Source organism: Chlorocebus sabaeus, chromosome 26 (genome assembly GCF_047675955.1).
Source record: "Chlorocebus sabaeus isolate Y175 chromosome 26, mChlSab1.0.hap1, whole genome shotgun sequence".
Lineage (NCBI taxonomy): Eukaryota > Metazoa > Chordata > Mammalia > Primates > Cercopithecidae > Chlorocebus > Chlorocebus sabaeus.
Genome location: NC_132929.1, coordinates 40,908,389 through 40,930,813, shown reverse-complemented (window position 1 = coordinate 40,930,813; position 22,425 = coordinate 40,908,389). Strand labels below are relative to the sequence as shown.

Genomic DNA, 22,425 nt, shown 5'->3' with positions numbered 1-22,425 from the left:
CTGTCACCTAGGTTGGAGTGCAGTGGTGCGATCTTGGCTCACTGCAACCTCTGCATCCCGGGTTCAAGCGATTGTCCTGCCTTAGCCCCTGGAGTAGCTGGGACTACAGGTGCTCACCACCACACCCGGCTACTTTTTGTATTTTTAGTAGAGATGGAGTTTTACCACGTTGGTCAGGCTGGTCTCGAACTACTTTTTTTTTTTTTTTTTTTTTGAGACAGAGTCTCCCTCTGTCACCCAGGCTGGAGTAGAGTGGCACAATATCAGCTCACTGCAACCTCCACCTCCCAATTCTCCCACCTCAGCCTCCCAAGTGGCTGGGATTACAAGCACACACCATCATGCCCAGCTAATTTTTGTATTTTAGTAGAGACAGGATTTCACCATGTTCACTAGGCTGGTCTCAAACTCCTGACCATAAGCAATCCATGTGCCTCAGCCTCCCAAAGTATTGGGATTACAGGTGTGAGCCATCGCACCTGGCCAATTTTGCCATTTTTTAAAGTTATTCTTTTAGAGGCAGGTTCTCACTATTACACCCAGGCTGGTCTCGAACTCCCAGCCTCAAGTGATCCTCTCAATTTGGCCCCCTAACTAGCTGGGATTACAGCCACCACTCCTGGCTCAGTTTCACATGTGAAAGAAAAGTCCAGGTGGGGTATGATGGCTCACGCCTGTAATGCCAGCACTTTGGGAGGCTGAGTCAGTGGGATCGCTTGAGTCCAGGTATTTGAGACCAACCTGTGCAACATGGTGAGACTTCATCTCTACAAAAAACTTCAAAAATAGCTGGGCACGGTGGCACATGCCTGTAGTCCCAGCTACTCAGGGAGCTGAAGTAGGAGAATCACTTGAGCCTGATAGGTAGAAGCTGCAGTCAGCCATGATTACACCACTGTACTCCAGCCTGATTGATAGAGGGAGACCCTGTCTTAAGAAAAAAAAAGGAGGCCGGGCGCGGTGGCTCAAGCCTGTAATCCCAGCACTTTGGGAGGCCGAGACGGGCGGATCACGAGGTCAGGAGATCGAGACCATCCTGGCGAACACGGTGAAACCCCGTCTCTACTAAAAAAAAATACAAAAAATTAGCCGGGCGAGGTGGCGGGCGCCTGTAGTCCCAGCTACTCGGGAGGCTGAGGCAGGAGAATGGCGTAAACCCGGGAGGCGGAGCTTGCAGTGAGCTGAGATCCGGCCACTGCACTCCAGCCTGGGAGACAGAGCGAGACTCCGTCTCAAAAAAAAAAAAAAAAAAAAAAGAAAAAAAAGGAAAAGTCCTACATCAAAAAATGAATTGAGGCTGGGCACGGGGGCTCATGCCTGTAATCCCAACACTTTGGGAGGCTGAAGTAGGCAGATCACTTGAGGTCAGGACTTTGAGACCAGCCTGGTCAACATGGTGAAACCCCGTTTCTACCAAAATACAAAAATTTGTTGGGTGTGATGGGGTGCACCTGTAATCCCAGCTACTCCAGAGTCTGAGGCACGAGAATCCTTGAACCCGGGAGGTGGAGGTTGCATAAGCCGAGATCGCGTCATTGCACTGCAGCCTGGATGACAGAGCAAGACTTCTTCTCAAAATAAATAAATAAATTAATTAATTAATTAAATAAAATTATAAATATTAGAAAGGAAAAATTGAAAAATATCCCCAGATAATAAGGTTATATAGGTAGAAAACTGAAAATAATCTACATATAGAGTTCATAAATCAAGTAAGGTTGCCAGATATAAGATCCCATACAGGTTCACTGAATTTCTATACAACAGCAACGTACAGTTAGGAGAAGTAGTTTTAGAAATTAATAAAAAGTGTGAGATTTTTAGTAGAAAAATTATCACACTTTACTGAAAGATAATGAAGACCTGGGCACGGTGGCTCACGCCTGTAATCCCAGTACTTTGGGAGGCCAAGGCGGGCGAATCACAAGGTCAAGAGTTCGATATCATCGTGGTCAACATGGTGAAACCCCGTTTCTACTAAAAATACAAAAATTAGCTAGGCATGGTGGCAGGCGCCTGTAATCCCAGCTACTTGGGAGGCTGAGGCAGGAGAGTCACTTGAACCCGGGAGGCGGAGGTTGCAGTGAGCCGAGATTGCACCACTGTACTCCAGCCTGGGCGACAGAGTGAGACTCTGCCTCAAAAAAAAAAAAAAAAAAGGAAAAATAATGAATACTCAAACATATGGAGAGACAAATCATGTCCACTAATAAGATAAAGATTCAATTCTCCCTAATCATCTATAGATTTAATTCAGATGCAATAGGGATTTTCATGGAAATTGACAAGAGAATTCTAAACATTTTTGGAAGAAGAAAGAATAGCCAAGTTACTATTAAAAAGAAAACCAAGTAGAGAGATGACACCCACCAGATTTCAAGTCTTATTATAAACTCATAGTAATTAGGATGTGCAATATTGGCTCAAGGTTTAGACAAACAGATCCATGGACACATGTCACTGCATATCCCTAGGGAAAGGAGGTACCAAGTCAATACACAGTGCTGGACAATTGCCAATCATTTCCAGGGGAAAAATAAAACTAGATTCACACTTCACACTATGCATAAAAATTCAATTCCAGAGGAATCAAGGACTTAAATATGAAAGACATCACTTAAAAAGATGTAGAGGCCGGGCGTGGTGGCTCGCACCTGTAATCCCAGCACTTACGGAGGCCGAGGCAGGTGGATCACGAGATCAGGAGTTCAAGACCAGCCTGGCCTACATGGTGAAATCCCATCTCTACTAAAATTACAAAAATTAGCCAGGCGTGGTGGCCCATGCCTGTAATCCCAGCTACTCGGGAAGCTGAGACAGGAGAATCGCTTAAGCCCGGGAGGCCAAGGTTGCAGTGAGCCGAGATCGCACCACTGCACTCCTGGGCGACAAAAGCCAGACTCCGTCTCAAAAAATAATATTAAAATAAAATAAAAAATAACAATAAAAAGAGAATTTATTTAATAATTTGAGGTGGTGAGTTGTTTATTAAACAAAACACACAAAAGTACAAATGAGAATGAAGAAAATAAACCAGATCAATCTGACATTAAAACCAGTCATCAAGAGACTCTGTAAGAGCAAAAAGAGAAGCTGCAAACTGGGAGAAGGTCGTTGCACCATATAACCAACAAAGAATTACTCTTTAAAGTTTCTGAAGTCTAGAAGCTGTGTAAAAAACTACTATATCCACTAAGAAAAAGATTCACCATCTAAGAAAAAAATGGTACAAAAGACATTTTATAGGAGAAACCATGAGTAGCCAAAAAATATTTGAAAAGATGTTCAACCTCATTAGTAATTAGGGAGATGTACATTAAAACTACTATAATGCTGGCAGATTAGACATTTGTAAAGGAAAAAAAAAAAAAAAAAAAGCCAGGCACAATGGCACACATCTGTAATCCCAGCACTTTGAGAGGTCGAGGTGGGAGGATAACCTGAGCTCAAAAGATCCAGAGCAGCCCAGCCTGGGCAACATGGAGAAATTCTGTCTCTACAAAAACATAAAAACAAAATAAAAATTTTAAAAAATCAGCCAGTGTGGTGGTGCACACCTGCAGTCCCAGCTGCCTGGGAGACTGAGGTGGGATCACTCGAACTCAGGAAGTTGAGGCTGCAGTGAGAGGTTATTATGCCACTTCACTCCAGCGTGTGTGATAAAGCAAGACCCTGTCTCAAAAAATAAAATAAAATTTGAAAACCACTATAAGTTACAATTTCATAACTACCAGATGGACAAAGATTAACTTCTGAGCATTTCTTTTTTTCTTTTTTTTTTTGAGACAGAATCTCGCTCCATCACCCAGGCCGGAGTGCAGTGGCGCGATCTCTGCTCACTGCAAGGTCTGTCCCCCGGTTTCATGCTATTCTCCTGCCTCAGCCTCCCGAGTAGTGGGTACTACAGGCACCCGCCACCACATACGGCTATATTTTTTTCTTTTTTAGTAGAGAAGGGGTTTCAGCATGTTGGCCAGAATGGTCTCGATCTCCTGACCTCGTGATCCACCTGCCTCGGCCTCCCAAAGTGCTGGGATTACAGGTGTGAGCCACTGCGCCTGACCACATTTCTTTTTTTCTCTCTTTTTTTTTTTTTTGAGATGGAGTGTCACTCTTGTTGCCCAGGCTGGAGTGCAATGGCACGATCTCGGCTCACTGCAACCTCCGCCTCCCAGGTTCAAGCGACTCTCCTGCCTCAGCCTCCCGAGTAGCTGGGATTACAGGCACCCGCCACCACGCCAGGCTAATTTTTTGTATTTTTAGTAGAGACGGGGTTTTGCCCATGTTGAGCAGGCTGGTCTCGAACTCCTGACCTCAGGTGATCCGCCTGCCTTGGCCTCCCGAAGTGCTGGGATTACAGGGGTGAGCCACCATGCCCGGCAACTTCTGAGCATTTCAAGGCCAGTAAGGGTGAGAAGCAATGGGAATATAATAGGCCATTTGTGGAACTGCAAATAAGTACATAATTTGGGGGAAAACTATTATGCAGTTACCTACCTGCCCTAAGACCCAGCCATTCCATTCCACACTTTAAGGAAATAAAATCTTGCACAGGTTCAAGGAGTTCCAGTGGCCAAAATCTGGCAAAACCCCAAAACCTATAGGAAGGGAGAACGGATCTATACACTGTGCTCTGTTCAAACGTTTTATACCTAACAGAGGTGGCAGGGCAATTATTAGTCATTGGCCACGTGTCCCACGTGCGCTGATTGAGCACTTGAAATGCAGCTAGTCCTAATTGAAATGTGCTAAATGCAAAATATACACAGGACTCAGAAGACTAAGAAAGCAGTGTAGAATCCTTGTTTTTTTGTTTTTTGTTTTTTGGTTTTTTGGTTTTTTTTTTTTAAGATGGAGTCTAGCTCTGTGGCCCAGGGTGGAGTGCAGTGGCACAATCTCGGCTCACTGCAAACTCCAACTCTCGGGTTCAAGCAATTATCCTGTCTCAGCCTCTCGAATAGCTGGGATTACAGGCGCCCGCCACAACGCCCGGCTAGTTTTTGTATTTTTAGTAGAGACGGGGTTTCACCATGTTGGCCCAGGCTGGTCTCGAACTCCTAACCTAAAGTGATTCGCCCACCTCGACCTCCCAATGAGCTGGAATTACCGGTATAAGCCTCCACACCCAGCCAAAACACTTTCTTAAGAATCTTCCGCATTAATGACATTGAAGTAAATACTTCGGAGTTGTAGGAAAGAACTTCACTAGAAAACGACCCTTAACCTTAACACAAACTTCAAAAGCATGAAAGATCAAAGCAGTATCAGAAACGACATAACACCTACAACAGCCAACACCACTTCTAACATTCAGACAATCGTATGTAGCCTTGCCGAAACAAGGCCTCAAAAAATTGGTTTAAGACTCAGAGTTGTTCCTCTCCACGGAAATCTTTAGTAAAAGGCGAAAGATTTATACGATCTGAAGAGAAACCAGAGTATACTGCCCACTTCCACAACCCGCCTCTCGGGTAACAGAAACTCCTAGTTAATTGATGGTGACTAGTCAATGCCAAGGTTCTATATTTAGGAAAAAATTTTCAGAGTACTGTTTAAACAAAAGTCTGATTTTCACAGAATATGCTTAGAATAAAAATGTTTGATTTTGCCGTTTTAAATTTGTACTGTGACCAGTGCATTATGGGTATGCAAATAATCGGATCAATCTTTCGATTCCGGAACGGAGCATTTCACAGAGTGCCTTATGTCACCGTTAGGGGGCGAAGCCGAAGACTGGCTGACTGGAAAATAACGCTTTCCTGGTCAGAGACTCAGGTTTTATCTGTTTTGTGCATTGGTACGTCTGAGTTTGATTTATTTTAAATAAAGACTGCTATTAAATTGAAAGAGAAAAAATTGGCAAGTAAATGATTGAGACAATTCAGGATAGTAGTTCCTCCCTTCGGTGAGGAGCTAGAGGTGTGACTGGGTAAGGGCACACAGGGGTTTGTTTAAAAAGTTTGACAATTTCCGTTTTTTTAAACTGTGTGGTGGGCACAGGGGCGTTCTGATGTTATTTTTAACTGTGCACTCCGGGGATATACTGAATTTTGTATGCCATTTGAGAATTCCTGGCAATGTCCTGTTTAAAATTGGAGCTTGAGTGCTCTGTTTCAGGTTTCCTGCCCCACCGGACGCTGCTGTTGGGGATGCAATCTTGCTATTCCTGTTTCAGACCTCATGTCTCCTTATCCTAGGCGGGAGGATCGCCTGAGGCCCAGAGTTCGAGACCTGCCATCTTTACAAAAAATAATAAGTAAAAAAAAATAGTGCTGTCCTCACGCTACAGCGTGGGCTCTGACCAGCCTACAGGGAATTCCTTTCTAAGGAACGTGCTCACTGGGCAACCAGTGAAAGGAAAGCAGTACAGGCTGGTCTGGAATTCCTGGCCACAAGCAATCCTCTCATTTTAGCCTCCCAAAGAACTGGGATTACAGGCCTGAGCCACCACACCCAGCCAGCTCTAAGACTTTTACAGCCGCTGGTGTGAACATTTCATTTCCCGACTTTCACACCTTCTCTGTACCAACACTTTTTTTTTCACTTTGCTGCTCCTTTGCTAGCAAGTCAATCATATTTGACATGCATGTAATTTAAATTTGCCTAATACATTTAAAAAATAGATTTACTGGATATAATTTAAAAGCCAAGCAATCCATCCATTTAAAGTATACAATTCGGCCGGGCACAGTGGCTCACACCTGTAATCCCAGCACTTTGGGAGGCTGAGGCGGGCGGATCACAAGGTCAGGAGATCAAGACCATCCTGGCTAACACAGTGAAACCCCGTCTCTACTAAAAATACAAAAAGTTAGCCAGGTGTGGTGGCGGGCACCTGTAGTCCCAGCTACTCAGGAGGCTGAGGCAGGAGAATGGCGTGAACCCGGGAGGCGGAGCTTGCGTGAGCCGAGATTGTGCCACTGCACTCCAGCCTGGGCGACAGAGCGAGACTCTGTCTCAAAATAAATAAATAAATAAATAAATAAATAAATAAAGTATACAATTCAATGGTTTTTAGTATATTCACAGTTGTAGGATCATCCCCACAATATAATTTTAGAATTTTTTGTTTGTTTTGGGTCTTTTTGTTATTGTTTTTCTTTTTTTTTTTTTTTGAGACCGAGTCTTGCTCTGCTCCCCAGGCTAGAGTGCTGTGGTGCAATCTTGGCTCACTGCAACCTCTGTCTCCCAGGTTCAAGAGATTCTCCCGCCTCAGCCTCCCGAGTAGTTGGGACTATAGGCATCTGCCACCATGCCCAGATAATTTTTGTATTTTTAGTAGAGACAGGGATTCACCATGTTGGCCAGGCTGGTCATGAACTCCTGGCCTCAAGTGATCTCCCCACCTTGACCTCCCAAAGTGCTGAGATTACAGGTGAGCCACCATGCCCGGTCAGAATGTTTTTGCCACTCAGAAAAATAAAATAGTGCCCATTAGAAGTTACTTCCCACCCGCTCCTTCACCCAGCCTCTGGCAACCACTAATCTACTTTCTGTCTCTAGTAGGCCCATTCTAGACATTTCATATAAAAGGAAGCATACAACATGTGGCCTTTTGTACCGGCTTCTTTTGATATGGCTCTTTGGTGAGCAAACATCCATCTGGTTTTGTTTGTTTGTTTGCTCAGTTTTTCCCTCCCACAACAAGGAAAACGTGATTTAATTCTACAAATTTACACAAAACGAAATGTGGAACACAAAATAAAGATGAGGAGTTCTGAGACTCAAGGCAGCTCAGCTGCAGCAGCTGGCCCCATGGTCCGGGCTGAGTCCTCCCCATGACTTGGATTTGGCTCTGACCTTCAGAACTTGAGGCTGAAGCTGGGCCCGCGACCGAGGCGCCGTGGTTTGTGATGGTGAAGTGGAAGCCAGTCTCCTTCAGGTGGCCATCACCCAGCTGGCTGGCTCCCTGGTGGGGCGCGGGTCGGGTGGGAGTGTGCCGGTGCTTCACTTCACACACTGCTGCTCACTCTTTGCGGGCCACGTGGGGAACATCGAGGGGTCAGTAGGGGAGGGGGCAATCTCGCAGAAATACTCGTGCTTGAGGGGTCAGTAGGGGAGGGGGCAATCTCGCAGAAATACTCGTGCTTGAGGCCATCCTCCGTGCTCCTCCCGGGGAAGTAGGTCAGGAACTTGTTCATACGATCAAAGCCCTGTTTTGAGAGCAAGGCCCCCAAGCCCTTGCAGAGGTTGCTATAGAGGTACTGGCTGAAGGTCACCTTCTTGACTGCTGGAAGGTTATTGTAGCCAGGGCTGTTTGTTTTCGTTTTTATTTTTGTTTTTGTTTTTTTGAGACGGAGCCTCATTCTATTGCCCGGGCTGGAGTGTGGCACGATCTCAGCTCATTGCAAGCTGTGCCTCCCGGGTTCACCCCATTCTCCTGCCTCAGCCTTCCACCATGCCCGGCTAATTTTTTGTATTTTTTTTTTTTTTTTTTTTTTAGAGATGGAGTCTCGCTCCACGCCATTCTCCTGCTTCAGCCTCCCGAGTAGCTGGGACTACAGGCACCCGCCACCACACCCAGCTAATTTTTTTGTATTTTTGGTAGAGACGGGGTTTCACACATGTTAGCCAGGATGGTCTCGATTTCCTGACCTCGTGATCCACCCGCCTCGGCCTCCCGAAGTGCTGGGATTACAAGCGTGAGCCACCGCGCCCGGCCTGTTTTTGTTTTGATACAGGTTCTGTCACCCAGGCTGGAGGGCAGGGTGGCAGTCATAGCTCACTGCAGCCTCAAACTGCTGGGCTTAAGCACTTGCTGCTTCAGCTTTAGCAATCCTCCTGCCTCAGTCACCCGAGTATCTGGGACTATAGTCAGCGAGCCACCACATCGGGCTAATTTTATTTTATTTTTTAATTTTTTGCAGAGATGGGTGGGTCTCCCTATGTTGAAAGACATGTTGCCCATGCTGGTCTCAAATTGGTGGGCTCAGGGGATCCTCCCACCTCTGCCTCTCAAAGTGTTGGGATTAAAGGTGTGAGCCACTGCGCCAGGCAGCATACATCTGTTTTGATAGTCTTGCATGCTTGCTATATTCATAATGTAATAAGAAGTTAAAGAGACCCGTGGAGATGCAAAGTTCTCACCATATGATAATAGCTACACTTCATAGGACTTAGCCAGGGGCTAAGGGGACAGGCTAAGGGGTGGGTTCTCTGAACACTGAGCTCTGCCCTCATTGAGCCTTGGGAGAGAATGTTTCCTTACTCCTGGGTTTTAGGGGACATTCAACTGCTGGCCTTTGCTCCGCTTCACTCTGGAAGGGTCCTGGATAGCTTTCACTGTTTAGAGAACTGAAAGGAAAGTTAACTTGTTTTTAGCCATACCAGTTTCCATAAAGGGTCATGGAGTTTCTAGAACTTGTGAATCCAAAGCCTGGACTCACCCCGATCCATTATTTATGGTGTGGCTTGCACTTCCATTTCCAGCAACAATTCACGCTAATTTAATTTAAGAAATAACTGGCCAGGCACGGCGGCTCACACCTGTAATCCCAGCAGTTTGAAAGGCTGAGGTGGTTGGATCACCTGAGGTCAGGAGTTCAAGACCAGCCTGGCCAACATGGCAAAACCCTGCCTCTACTAAAAATATAAAAATCAGCGGGGTGCAGTGGCATGTGCCTGTAGTCCCAGCTACTCGGGAGGTTGAGGCAGGAGAATTGTTTGAACCCGGGAGGCAGAGGTTGCAGTGAGCCAAGATCGTGCTGCTGTACTCCAGCCTGGGTGACACAGCGAGACTCCGTCTCAAAAAAAAAAAAAAAAAAAAAAAAAATTCCATTGTGTATTTTATACTTACAATATATCTGAATTCAGACTGGCCACATTTCAAATGCTCAATAGCCAGTGGTTACCATATTGAATAATATACTTCCAAATCCTTTTGGATCTTCTATGAATATAATCATATGGACTGAGAATAACAATAATTGTGTTTTTCTTTTTTCATTCCTTATACTTTTCCCTCCCCCTGACTTTTCTTGTTTTACTTTCCTGGCAAGGCCCTTAGTGAAAAATTGAATGGAAGCAGTGATACTGTTATTTTTGTCTTCTTCCAGACTCTAAAAAGTTCACAATACTTTCGGTTATGTGTGATGTTTTTGGTTGTTATTCTACTTTAAGCAGATTCCCATCTATTCCTATTGTAATAAGATTAAGACATAGCTGGGCTTGGTGGCTCATGCCTGTAATCCCAGCACTTTGGGAGGCCAAGGCTGAAGGATGGCTTGAGCCGAGGAGTTCGAGGCCAGCCTGTGGGTGAAATGGCGGAACCCTGTTCCTACAAAGAAATACAAAAATTAGCCAGGTGGGGTGGTGCGAGCCTGTAGTCTCTACTACTTGGGAGGATGAGGTGGTAGGATCACTTGAGCCCGGGAGGTTGAGGTTGCAGTAAACCTAGATTGCACCACTGCACTCCAGCCTGGATGACAGAGCGAGACTCTGTATCAAAAGTAAAATAATATAATATAATATAATATAATATAATATAAATATATTAAATGTATATGTATATGCTATATATAAAATGGATAGATTTTATACTATATATAAATTTTATCAGTATGCTTATGCATTCATAGGATTACCAAATGATTTTGCTTTAATCTCATATAGTGTTGATCAATCTACACTAACAGATTAATGGGGCTTTTGTTTATTTGTTTAATTTAATTTATTTTATATATATATTTTTAGATAGAATTTTGCTCTTGTCACCCAGGCTGGAGTGCAGTGGCATGATCTGGGCTCACAACCTCCGCCTCCTGGGTTCATGCGATTCTCCTGTTTTTTTTTAGATAGAGGCTCACTCTGTCACCCAGGCTGGAGTGCAGTGGTACAATCTCAGCTCACTGCAACCTCTGCCTCCCAGGTTCAAGCGATGCTCCTGACTCACCCTCCTGAGTAGCTGGGATTATTACAGGCGCGCCCCACCACTCCTGGCTAATTTTTGTATTTTTAGTAAAGAAGGGGTTTCACTATGTTGGCCAGGCTGGTCTTGAACTCCTGGCCTCAACTGATCTTCCCGCGTCGCCCTCCCAAAGTGCTGGGATTACAGGCGTGAGCCACTGTGTCCAGGCTACAGTAACAGATTAACATTAAATCATTCTTGTAGATTGTTTTCTGGTTTCTATTTGTTGTGACCAGATGCCCACAGTTACAAGAAGTAGGTTCTCTTGTAGAAGCAACATTCAATCTTTTCAAATTTTTCAGTAAAGAGAGACTCTCCCTATAGGGAAGGTAGTGGGGGGCCTCTAGGTCTTAGCTCCTATTACCAGAGTTACCTCCGTTCTGGAGCTCCTTGCTCATTTCTGCTGCAGCCTCCGCGATGGCCACAAGAGGGCGCAGCTTCCATTTAGTGCTCAGTTCTGACCACACCGCCCACCCGTTATGGTCGTGGGGTCAAATATCTTCTTCCCTTAAATCCGAAAAGAATTTTGAAAATTTATGTTCCTCTTGCACATTTTAAAGATCATGTCTACAGCTTTCTCGTGATAAATTACAATATGTTTAAATAGATGTAAAGGATGAGTATTTTGTGCATTTTAATATTAACATTCAAAACTGTTACATCACTAAAAATTTAGGCCGGTGCTGCTGCCTGTAATCCCAGCACTTTTGGAGGCTGAGGCGGGTGGATCACTTGAGGCCAGGAGTTCAAGACTAGCCTAGCCAACATGGTGAAAACCCGTCTCTACTAAAAATTCAAAAATTAGCCAGGTGTGGTGGCACACGCCTGTAGTCCCAGCTATTCGGGAGGCTTGCTTGAACCCGGGAGGCGGAGGTTGCAGTGAGCCATGATCGCGCCACTGCACCCCAGCCTGAGCAACAGAACAAGGCCCTGTCTTAAAAAAAAAAGGGGGATACCCCAAAAGTCAGGTTAGTGTCTGGCTCTATGGGCTAGAGAAAGGATTGCAGCCAGGAAGGGGCAGGAGTGCATGTGTTGGCAATATCCTGGAGTTTGGTTACCCACAGGCGTTTCGTAAGGGCACTGCATATACAGAACGCTTTAGATGTGGAAAATTTTAAAACATTCTCCAAAATAAGTAGCATAAAAAGCTGAAGATTCATACTAAGCAAAGCAAAGAAACTTCTGGAACAGAAGAGTGATTCCAACAAATAATGGCTTGCAGAAAGGAAACAGCTGATAAGACAAGTGCATCGCTACTAAAAATACAAAAAGTTTGCCGGGCATGGTGGTGGGCGCCTGTAATCCCAGCTACTCGGGAGGCTGAGGCAGGAGAATCACTTGAACCCGGGAGACAGAAGTTGCAGTGAGCCGAGATCGCCCTACTGCACTCCAGCCCGGGAAACAAGAGTGAAACTCCGTCTCAAAAAATAAAAAAAAAAGATTAGCCCGACTTACCAAAGCAAGGACTACAGTATGGGCAAAAAATAATGTAAACTATCTCAATAATTATTATAATTATTACATATGCAAATGATAGTATTTTGGATTACTGGATTTTTCCATTATTTTTAGTTGTTTAATGTGGCTTATTAAAATTAAAAATTCCACCTCTACCTTGCATTGTATTTCAACCGGACAATGCTGCAAAGAAAATGAACTGAATACTGTATATTACAGGTAACAAAAAACATGCATCTACCAAACAGCCTCGAGTAAGAGAAGACCCCAGAGGAGGTACTACTTGTGTGTCAACTGCCTATCACATAAAGTTGAAAAGCATGAATATACAAGACGCATTTCCTTGGAACATAGGTGAGTACACATAGAAATAATTACAAGCAAGATAGAAAAAAAACTAAGTAGATTTCAATGCTTCTACCCTGCAGGATCAGCCAGCCAGTGTTTCAATACACATCACAGCACCCATAAACTCTGTGATAGAAAGCAACAAACACAATAAACTTCCATCCAAAACACTTCTAATATTGAACAACTACATATAGCCTTGTAAAACACAAGGCCTCAAAAAATTGGGTTAAGACTCAGAGTTGTTCCTCTCCACGGAAATCTTTAGTAAAAGGCGAAAGATTTATGCGATCTGAAGAGAAACCAGAGTATACTCCATGATCCTGTAACTCAAGTCTCGGGTAACTGCAATTCCTAGTACACTAATGGTGTCTACTCATCCCAAGAATTACTACCACAGAAAGTTCATACAAAAAAATTCTGCATGTACAATTCTCATACTCGAAATGTCAAGCAATATAGAATTTTTTTTCAGAAAAAAACTGTTTGCAATGTATTATGGGTATGCAAATGACCCTGAATAATCATCTTTAGACTCCGGAAATACCTTAGTAGTCACACGGTGCTCTTGGGGCAACCTTTAGGGGGCAAAGCCGGGGCCTTGCTGCCCAGGATTTTTTTTTTTTTTTTTTTGAGACATGGTCTTTATCATCCAGGCTGGAGTGCGTGGCGCGATCTCGGCTCACTGCAGCCTCTGCCTCCCGGGTTTAAGCGATTCTCCTGCCTCAGCCTCCCAAGTAGGTGGGATTTCAGGCGCAAGACACTGAGCCCAGCTAATTGCCCAGGACTTTTAAGCCCTGACTCTAAAATAAAAATAGAAACATCTTAAAGATTTTTAAGTATATCTCGCACATAATGCATATAGTCTATGTGCATACATAATTCAAAGAAATGTAATAAAACACTGATGTCTCCCATCCAGTTCAAAAAGTATATTGTTAACATCTTTGAAGCCCTCGTTGGCCCATTTCCCCATCATACCCCTCACTCACTATATGGGTAGTCACTATCTGGAATTTGTATTAACCACTCCTTTGCTCTTAACTGCCCCTCCTCGCCCCAACTATTAGAAAACTCCCTCCTAGCAATCCTCCCACCTCAGCCTCTCAGCTGGCTTGGGACCACAGGCACTCGCCACCACACCTGGCTAATTTTTGTATTTTTTGTAGAGACGGGTTCTGGCTTTCTTGCCCAGCCTGATCTCAAACTTCTGGCCTCAAGCAAGCCTCCTGCCTCAGCTTCCGGAGTTGCTGGATTACAGGCGTGAGACACAGCCGTCAGCTCTTCTTTCACTTTCTCTACGAGATTTTGCATCTATATAATATATAAAATAATGTATTACATATAATATATATTACATATATTATATAATTTATAATATATATTATATATTTTATATAGTATATATAATATATAATATATATTATATATAATGTATTTTATATATACACTATATATAGTGTATATATAATATAATATATATTATATATAGTGTATTTTAACATGTTTTCTAGCCTGCATTTAAATTTTTAAAGTTTTTTTTCTTTTTTTAATGGTGATAAAATATACATAAAATTTACCATTTTAACCATTTTTAAGTGTACAGTTCAGTGGCATTAAATATATTCACTGTTCTGCAACCATCATTACTTTTCATTTTTAGAACTTTTCATCATCCCAAAACGCATTAAATAATGACGCCCCATTCTCACTCTCTCAGCCCCTAGCAACCACTATTTTACTTTCTGTCTCTATGATATTGCCTTTTCTGGGTGCCTCATATAAGTGGAATCTGGAATATTCGTCCATTTGTCCTTTTGTCTCTGGTTTATTTCATTTAGCATAATGTCTTTAAGGTTCATCCATGTTGTAGCATGCATTGGAATTTTATTCTTTTTTTTTTTTTTTTTTTTGAGATGGAGTTTTGCTTTTGTTGCCCAGGCTAGAGTGCAATGGTGTGATCTCAGCTCACTGCAACCTCCGCTTCCTGAGTTCAAGTGATTCTTCTGCCTCACCCTCCTGAGTAACTAGGATTACAGGCATGCACCACCACACCTGGCTAATTTTGTATTTTTAGCAGAGATGGGGTTTCACCATGTTGTTCAGGCTGATCTCGAACCCCTGACCTCAGGTGATCTGCCCGCCTTAGCCTCCCAAAGTGCTGGGATTACAGGCGTGAACCACCGTGCCCGCCCAGAATTTTATTCCTTTTTAAGGATGAATAATATTCCATTATATGGGTACACCACATTTTGTTTACCCATTCATTTGTTGATGGACATGTGTTGTTTACACCTCTTGGTTATTGTAAATAATGCTTCCATGCAATTATTTTTAAATTTAAATTAACTATCAGTAAAATTGAATTCTTCAGGTATACAGATCTATGATTTCTTTTTTTTTGTCTTAAAAACAATTTTTTTTTTTTTTTTTTTTTGAGACGGGATCTCACTCTATCACCCAGGCTGGAATGCAGTGGTGCAATCTCGGCTCACTGTAATCTCTACCTCCCTGGCTCAAGCGATCCCACCTCAGCCTCCAGAGTAGCTGGGGCTACAGTTGTGGCCACCATGCCAGGCTAATTTTTGTATTTTTAGTAGAGACAGGGTTTCACCACATTGCCCAGGCTGGTCTAGAACTTCTGGACTCAATGCCATCCGACCATCTCCGCCTTCCAAAGTGCTAGGATTACGGGCTTGAGCCACTGCCTGTTTTGTTTTGTTTCTTTTAGAGACCGGGTTTCCTATGTTGCCCAGGTTGGTCTCGAAATCCTGGCCTTAAGCAATCCCACAACCTCATCCTCCCAAAGTGCTGAGATTACAGGCATGAGCCACTGTAAGAGACACGGTCTCTCTGTTGCCCAGGTCTCAGCCTCCCAAGTAGCTGGGACTCCAGGCGCAAGCCACCATGTCCTGCTACTTTTTGTATTTTCTTTACAGGCGTGACCCACCACCACACCTGACCAGATTTATGATTTTAAATTTATTATTTTTTAATCATAAATTTGATTTGCATAATCACCACCACAATCAAGATACAAAATAGTTGCATCACTCCAAAATTTCCTCATGCTGCTCTTTGTGGTCACACCTTCCTCTACTTGTAATCCTTTACAAACACTGATCTGTCCTCCATCACTTGTTTTGCCATTTCCGACATTTTTTTTTTTTTTTTTGAGACGGAGTCTTGCTCTGTAGCCCGGGCTGGACTGCAGTGGCCGGATCTCAGCTCACTGCAAGCTCCGCCTCCCGGGTTTACGCCATTCTCCTGCCTCAGCCTCCGGAGTAGCTGGGACTACAGGCGCCCGCCACCTCGCCCGGCTAGTTTTTTTGTATTTTTAGTAGAGACGGGGTTTCACCGTGTTAGCCAGGATGGTCTCGATCTCCTGACCTCGTGATCCGCCCGTCTCGGCCTCCCAAAGTGCTGGGATTACAGGCTTGAGCCACCGCGCCCGGCCCATTTCCGACATTTAAATGAAACATTCAGTACATACCCTTTTGAACTGGCTTCTTGTGCTCAGCATGATGCCTTGAGATTCACTCATGTTGTTGCATTCCTTTCTGTTCCTGTATGGCTGTACCATGAGTTGTTTACCCATCCACCTGTCATTTCCAGTTTTTAGTGACTGCTAACAGAGCTGCTGTAAACATTTTTGTACAGATTTTTGTCTGAGCAAGAGTTTTCGCTTCTCTAAACACCTAGAAGTGGGTATTGCTAAGTCTTATGGTAGGTGGATGTTTAACTTTATAAGAACTGTTTTTACAGAGTAGTTAGCAGTTTATATTCCCACCATCAATGTATAAGAGTTTCAGTTACTCCACATCCTCTCCAACATGTAGAATTGTTCGTTTTATTTTTTAAACCACTTCAGCTGAGCGTGGTGGCTCACGCCTGTAATCCCAGCACTTGGGGAGGCCGAGGCGGGCGGATCATGAGGTCAGGAGATCGAGAGCATCCTGGCCAACATGGTGAAACCCAGTCTCTACTAAAAATAGAAAAATTAGCTGGGCCTGGTGGTGTGTGCCTGTAGTCTGAGGCAAGAGAATCACTTGAACCTGGGAGGCAGAGGTTGCAGTGAGCAGAGATCGTGCCATTGCACTTCAGCCTGGCGACAGAGGGAGACTCTGTCTCAAATAAATAAATAAATAAACCACTTCACTGGGTGTGTAGTGGTATCTCTGTGGTTTAATTTGCATTTTCCTAATGACTAATGATGTTGAGCATCTTCTCAAGCGCTTGTCATCCATGTATCTTCTTTGGGAAGTGCCTGTTTAAGGAGCATAAAATATATAAGACACGCATAAAACATAAAGAAAAACACACATAAAACATAAAGAAAAACATTTAAAAAAAACGGGCATGGTGGCTCACGCCGGAAATCCCAGCACTTAGGGAGGCCAAGGTGGAAGATTGAGGCCAGGAGTTCAAGACCAGCCTGGCCAACATGGCAAAACTCCATCTCCACTAAAAATACAAAAATCAGCCAGGCGTGGCAGAGGGCGCCGGTAATCCCAGCAACTCGGGAGCCTGAGGCATGAGAATTGCTTGAACCTGGGAAATGGAGGTTGCAGTGAGCCAACATTACCCCACTGCAATCCAGCCTGGGCAACAGAGAGAGACTCTGTCTCAAAAAGAAAAAAAGGCCAGGCATGGTGCCTCATGCTTGTAATCCCAGCACTTTGGGAAGCTGAGGCGGGCGAATCACGAGGTCAGGAGTTCAAGACCAGCCTGGTCAACACAGTGAAACCGGGTCTCTACTAAAAATACAAAAATTAGCTGGGCATGGCGGTGTGTGCTTGTAATCCCAGCTACTCGGGAGCTGAGGCAGAAGAGTCACTTGAACCCAGGAGGCAGAGGTTGCAGTGAGCCGAGATGACACCACGGCACTCCCACCTGGGCAACAGAGCTAGACTCCGAAGAAAGGGAAGAGGAGGGAAGGGGAGGGAAGGAGAGGGGAGGGGAGGGAAGGGGAGGAAAGGAGAGGGGAGGGGAAGGGGAGGGGAGGGGAAGGGGAGGGGAAGGGGAGGGGAGGGGAAGGGGAGGGGAAAAAAGAAAGGAAGAAGGAAGGAAGGAAAGAAAGGAAGGAAAGAAAGGAAGGAAAGGAAGGAAAGGAAGGGAGGAAGGAAGGGAAGGGAAAGAAAGGCGCTGGGCGCAGTGGCTCACGCCTGTAATCCCAGCACTTTCGGAGGTCAAGGCATGTGGATCACGAGGTCAGGAAATTAAGACCACCCTGACTAACATGGTGAAACCCCGTCTCTACTAAAACTACAATAATTAGCTGGGTGTGGTGGCACACACCTGTAGTCCCAGCTACTCGGGAGGCTGAGGCAGAAAAATGCTTGAACCCGGGAGGCAGAGGTTGCAGTGAGCCAAGATCATGCCACTGCTCTCCAGCCTGGCAACAGAGCGAGACTCCATCTCAAAAAAGAAAAAAAGGCAGGGCGCGGTGGCTCAAGCCTGTAATCTCAGCACTTTGGGAGGCCGAGACGGGTGGATCATGAGGTCAGGAGATCAAGACCAGCCTGGCTAACACGGTGAAACCCCATCTCTACTAAAAAATACAAAAAAAAAAACTAGCCGGGTGAGGTGGTGGGCGCCTGTAGTCCCAGCTACTCGGGAGGCTGAGGCAGGAGAATGGCGTGAACCTGGGAGGCGGAGCTTGCAGTGAGCTGAGAGTGATCCGGCCACTGCACTCCAGCTTGGGTGACAGAGCGAGACTCCGTCTCAAAAAAAAAAAAAAAAAGAAAAGAAAAAAAAAGAAAAACAACATATATACAGTAGACCCTTGAACAACATGGGGGGTTAGAGTTGCTGACCCCTCTCGCAGTTGAAAATTTGCATATAACTTTTTTTTGGTAGGGAGATGGGGTCTCACTGTGGTCCAAGCTGGAATGCAGTGGCTTGATCTCAGCTCACTGCAACCTCCACCTCCTGGGCTCAAGCGATTCTCCTGTCTCAGCCTCCTGAGTAGCTGGGGCTACAGGCATGTGCCACCATGCCCAGCTAATTTTTCTATCTTTAGTAGACGGGGTTTTGCCATGTTGGCCAGGCTGGTCTAGAACTCCTGGCCACAAGTGATCCGCCCGCCTCGGCCTCCCAAAGTGCTGGGATTACAGGTGTGAGCCACCTCGCTGATGCATATAACTTCTGACTCCCCCTAAACTTAACTACAAATAGTCTACTGTTGACTGAAAGCCTTACAGATAATAGTCGATTAACACATATTATGTATGTTAAACATATTATATACTGTATTCTTACTACAAAATGAGGTAGAGGAAGGAAAATGTTATTAAAGAAGAAGAGAAAATAGGCTGGGCATGGTGACTTTCGCCTGTAAACCCAGCACTTTGGGAGGCCAAGGCAGAAGGATCACTTGGGGCCAGGAGTTCAACACCAGCCTGTTCGAGATTTTGTCTCTACTAAAAAAAAAAAAAAAAGAGAGAAAAAGAAAGAAAAAGAAGAAAGGAAAAAAAATTGCCAGAGATGGCATCATGCATCTATATATATAGTCCTAGCTACTCAAGAGGCTGAGACACGAGAATTGCTTGAACCTGGGAGGCACAGGTTGCAGTGAGATCACACCACTGTACTCCAGCCTGGCAACAGAGTGAGACCTTGTCTCAAAAAAAAAAAAAAAAAAAAAAAAGAGAGAGAGAGAAAATATATTTAAATATATTTACTATTTTAAAAAAGCCCACTAAATAAACAAAAAGAACATATATTTACTGTTCATCAAGTGGAAGTGGGTCATCATAAAGATCTTCTTCCTCATTGTCTTCATGTTTGGTACATTGAGGAGGGGGAGGAGAGGTTGGTTTTACTGTCTGAAGAGTGGCAGAGGAGGAAGAGGTAGAGGTAGAAGGGAGGCAGGAGAGGCAGGCATACTCGCTTTAGTTTCAGTGCCCATACCACAGAAGGGTCCATGTTGTAAAAGCGGTCTTGAATACTAGGAACACTTCTACCAGATTGTTTAATGTCAGTTGTTCTCTGGCACTGCATCTTCTACATCTTCTTCATCGTCTTGCACTAGTTTGAAGGCACTCATCTCCACCAACTCATCTTCTATTCGTTCCTCTAGTGTGATATCTATTAGCTCTTGGATTTCTCCAAGATTCGTACCTTGAACCCTTCACCCCACACACACCCCACACAACTCTTCACCCCACACATACCTCTTTCCCACAATGTCTTTCGTGATTTCCTTGACAGTCTCTGTCATAAATCCTGTGAAGTCATGCACAACATCTGGACACAATTTTTCTCCAGTAGGAATTTATTGTTTCAGGTTTGATGGCCTTCACGAGTTTTTCTACAACATCTTCAATGGTGTAATCCTTCTAGACGTTCATGATATTCTCTTGGTCGAGGTCCTCTTCCATAGTGTTGACAATCCCTTCCATAGAGTATGGGGTGTAATAAGCGTTAAAGGTTCTTATGACCCCTTGATCTAGAGGATGAATTACAGAGATCATATTTAGGGGCAAGTAGACCACTTGCACCTTCGGTGTTGAACTCAAGGGTTCCAGGTGGCCAAGATCATTGTCCAATATCAAAAGAACTTGAAAAGGAAGCTCCTGCTGGCCGGGCATGGTGGCTCACACCTGTAATCCCAGCACTTTGGGAGGTTGAGGCAGGTGGATCACTTGAGGTTGGGAGTTCGAGACCAGCCTGGCCGACATGGTGAAACCCCATCTCTACTAAAAATACAAAAATTAGCCAAGCATGGTGGCACACACCTGTAATCCCAGCTACTCGGGAGGCTGAGGCAGGAGAATTGCTTGAACCTGGGAAGCGGAGGTTGCAGTGAGCCAAGATCAAGATCACGCCACTGCACTCCAGCCTGAGCGACAGAGCAAGATTCCGTCTAAAAAAAGAATGAATGAATGAATGAATAAATAAATAAATGGCAGCTCCTTACTGGCAAGATATAATACTTCCTGACTTCAAGGACAAAGCATTCAACCAATCCAGAAAAAGGGTTCTTGTTGTTCAGGCCTTCTTGTTGTACAAAGAGTGGCAGCTTTTGTTTATCTTTTCTCTTCAAAGCTTGGGGGTTAGCAGCTTTACAGATAAGGGAAGTTCTGATAATAAACCTGACCAAATTTGCACAAAACAATAGTTAGACTATCCCTTTCAGCCTTAAATCTTGGTGCTTGATTTTCTTCCTTACTAATAAACATCTTTTGTGGCATATTCTTCCAGAATAGGGCACGTTCATCTGCATTAAAAACCTGTTCAGGTGGATATCTTTGTTGTCAGTGATTTTTTTTTTTTTTTTTTGGAGATGAAGTCTCACTCTGTTACCCAGGCTAGAGTGCAGTGGCATGATCTCCGCTCACTGCAACCTCCACCTCCCGGGTTCAAGCGATTCTTGGGCTTTAGCCTCCTGAGTAGCTGGGGCAACAGGCACGTGCCACTGTGCCTGGCTAATTTTTGCATCTTTATTAGAGACAGGGTTTAACCATATTTGCCAGGCTGGTCTCGAACTCCTGACCTCAGGTGATCCACCCGCTTCGGCCTCCCAAAGTGCTGGGATTACAGGTGTGAGCCACATGCCCGGTCCCCATTTTCAATAATGAATAGAAGAAACAGAAGATCAACAAGAAAATCTAAGATTTGAAAACAATATAAATCAACTAGACCTAACAGACATCCATAGAGCACTTGACCTAACAACAGCAGAATATATATTCACATGAAACATTCTCCAGGATAGGCCTTATGCTAGGAGACAGACAAACCTCAATGAATTTCAAAGGACAGGAGTAAACAAAATGTGTTCTCTAAGCCAGGTGTGGTGGTGTGAGCCTGTAGTCTGAGGTACTCAGGAGGCTGAGCCAGGAGGATCACTTGAGGCCAGAAGTTCTAGGCTGCAATGTGCTATGATCATGCTTGTGAATAGCCACTGTGCTCTAGCTGAGGTAACATAGTAAGGCCCAGTCTCTTAACAAACAAAAAACAAGTATGTTAGTGATTGCTTAGGAGTGGGCGACATGGTGGTGTGGGTAGAGCAGTGATAGCCTAAGTGTAGAGAGTTTCTTTTTGAGGTGATAAAAAGGTTGTAAAATTGATCGTGGTGACAGTTGCACATATCTGTGAATGTACTAAAAACTATTAAATTGTACACTTTAAATGGGTGAATTGTATGGTCTGTGGATTATATCAAATGTATATAAGCAGAGCTGAAACCCCTCCACAAGAAATGTGGTTCTGAGACCACCTTAGCAAATTCTGATAAAATCTAGGTGAATGAAGTAAACATAAAAACATTTAATGTCACTATCAATTAAGTAAATGCAAATTAAAACGATAATGAAATTCAACTTTGTGTCTATGGAATTGACAAGACTTAAAAAGAATTCTAATATTCTGCATGAGGTAAGTCATGAGAATGCTGGCCATCAGAGGCCCTTCCACACCACCCTGTGATGTGAATATTATCACTATGATTCTCATACCATATGTGAGAAATAGCTTCAGATAAGCATATTTTATATATCCACCCAACAAACAATTCTTGAGGCCAAGGAGGTATCAGAGGGTGGCTTTTGTCTAACGGCTGCAATGAAGAAGAGGTGGAATGAGAGATGGTTCCCTGGTCTCCTGCCCCACTCCAAGCTCTCCCTTCCTGGGGTCTGAGCTTCAGAAGCCACCTTAGAGTTCCTGGGTCCCATGAGAACCCCCAGGGCTTTTGAAGCACTAGGGGCCTT

At 44.2% G+C, this 22,425-nt stretch overlaps 2 non-coding genes across 2 annotated transcripts; both read right to left on the bottom strand.

Annotated features, from left to right (window-relative positions):
- Nucleotides 1-5,326: 5,326 nt before the first annotated feature.
- On the bottom strand, nucleotides 5,327-5,442 carry LOC119628258 (U5 spliceosomal RNA). The gene has a single exon (XR_005244547.1). It is a non-coding gene; the product is annotated as a U5 spliceosomal RNA (small nuclear RNA).
- A 7,465-nt stretch (nucleotides 5,443-12,907) lies between these two features.
- LOC119628259 (U5 spliceosomal RNA) lies at nucleotides 12,908-13,024 on the bottom strand. The gene has a single exon (XR_005244548.1). It is a non-coding gene; the product is annotated as a U5 spliceosomal RNA (small nuclear RNA).
- Between the last annotated feature and the right edge of the window lie 9,401 nt (nucleotides 13,025-22,425).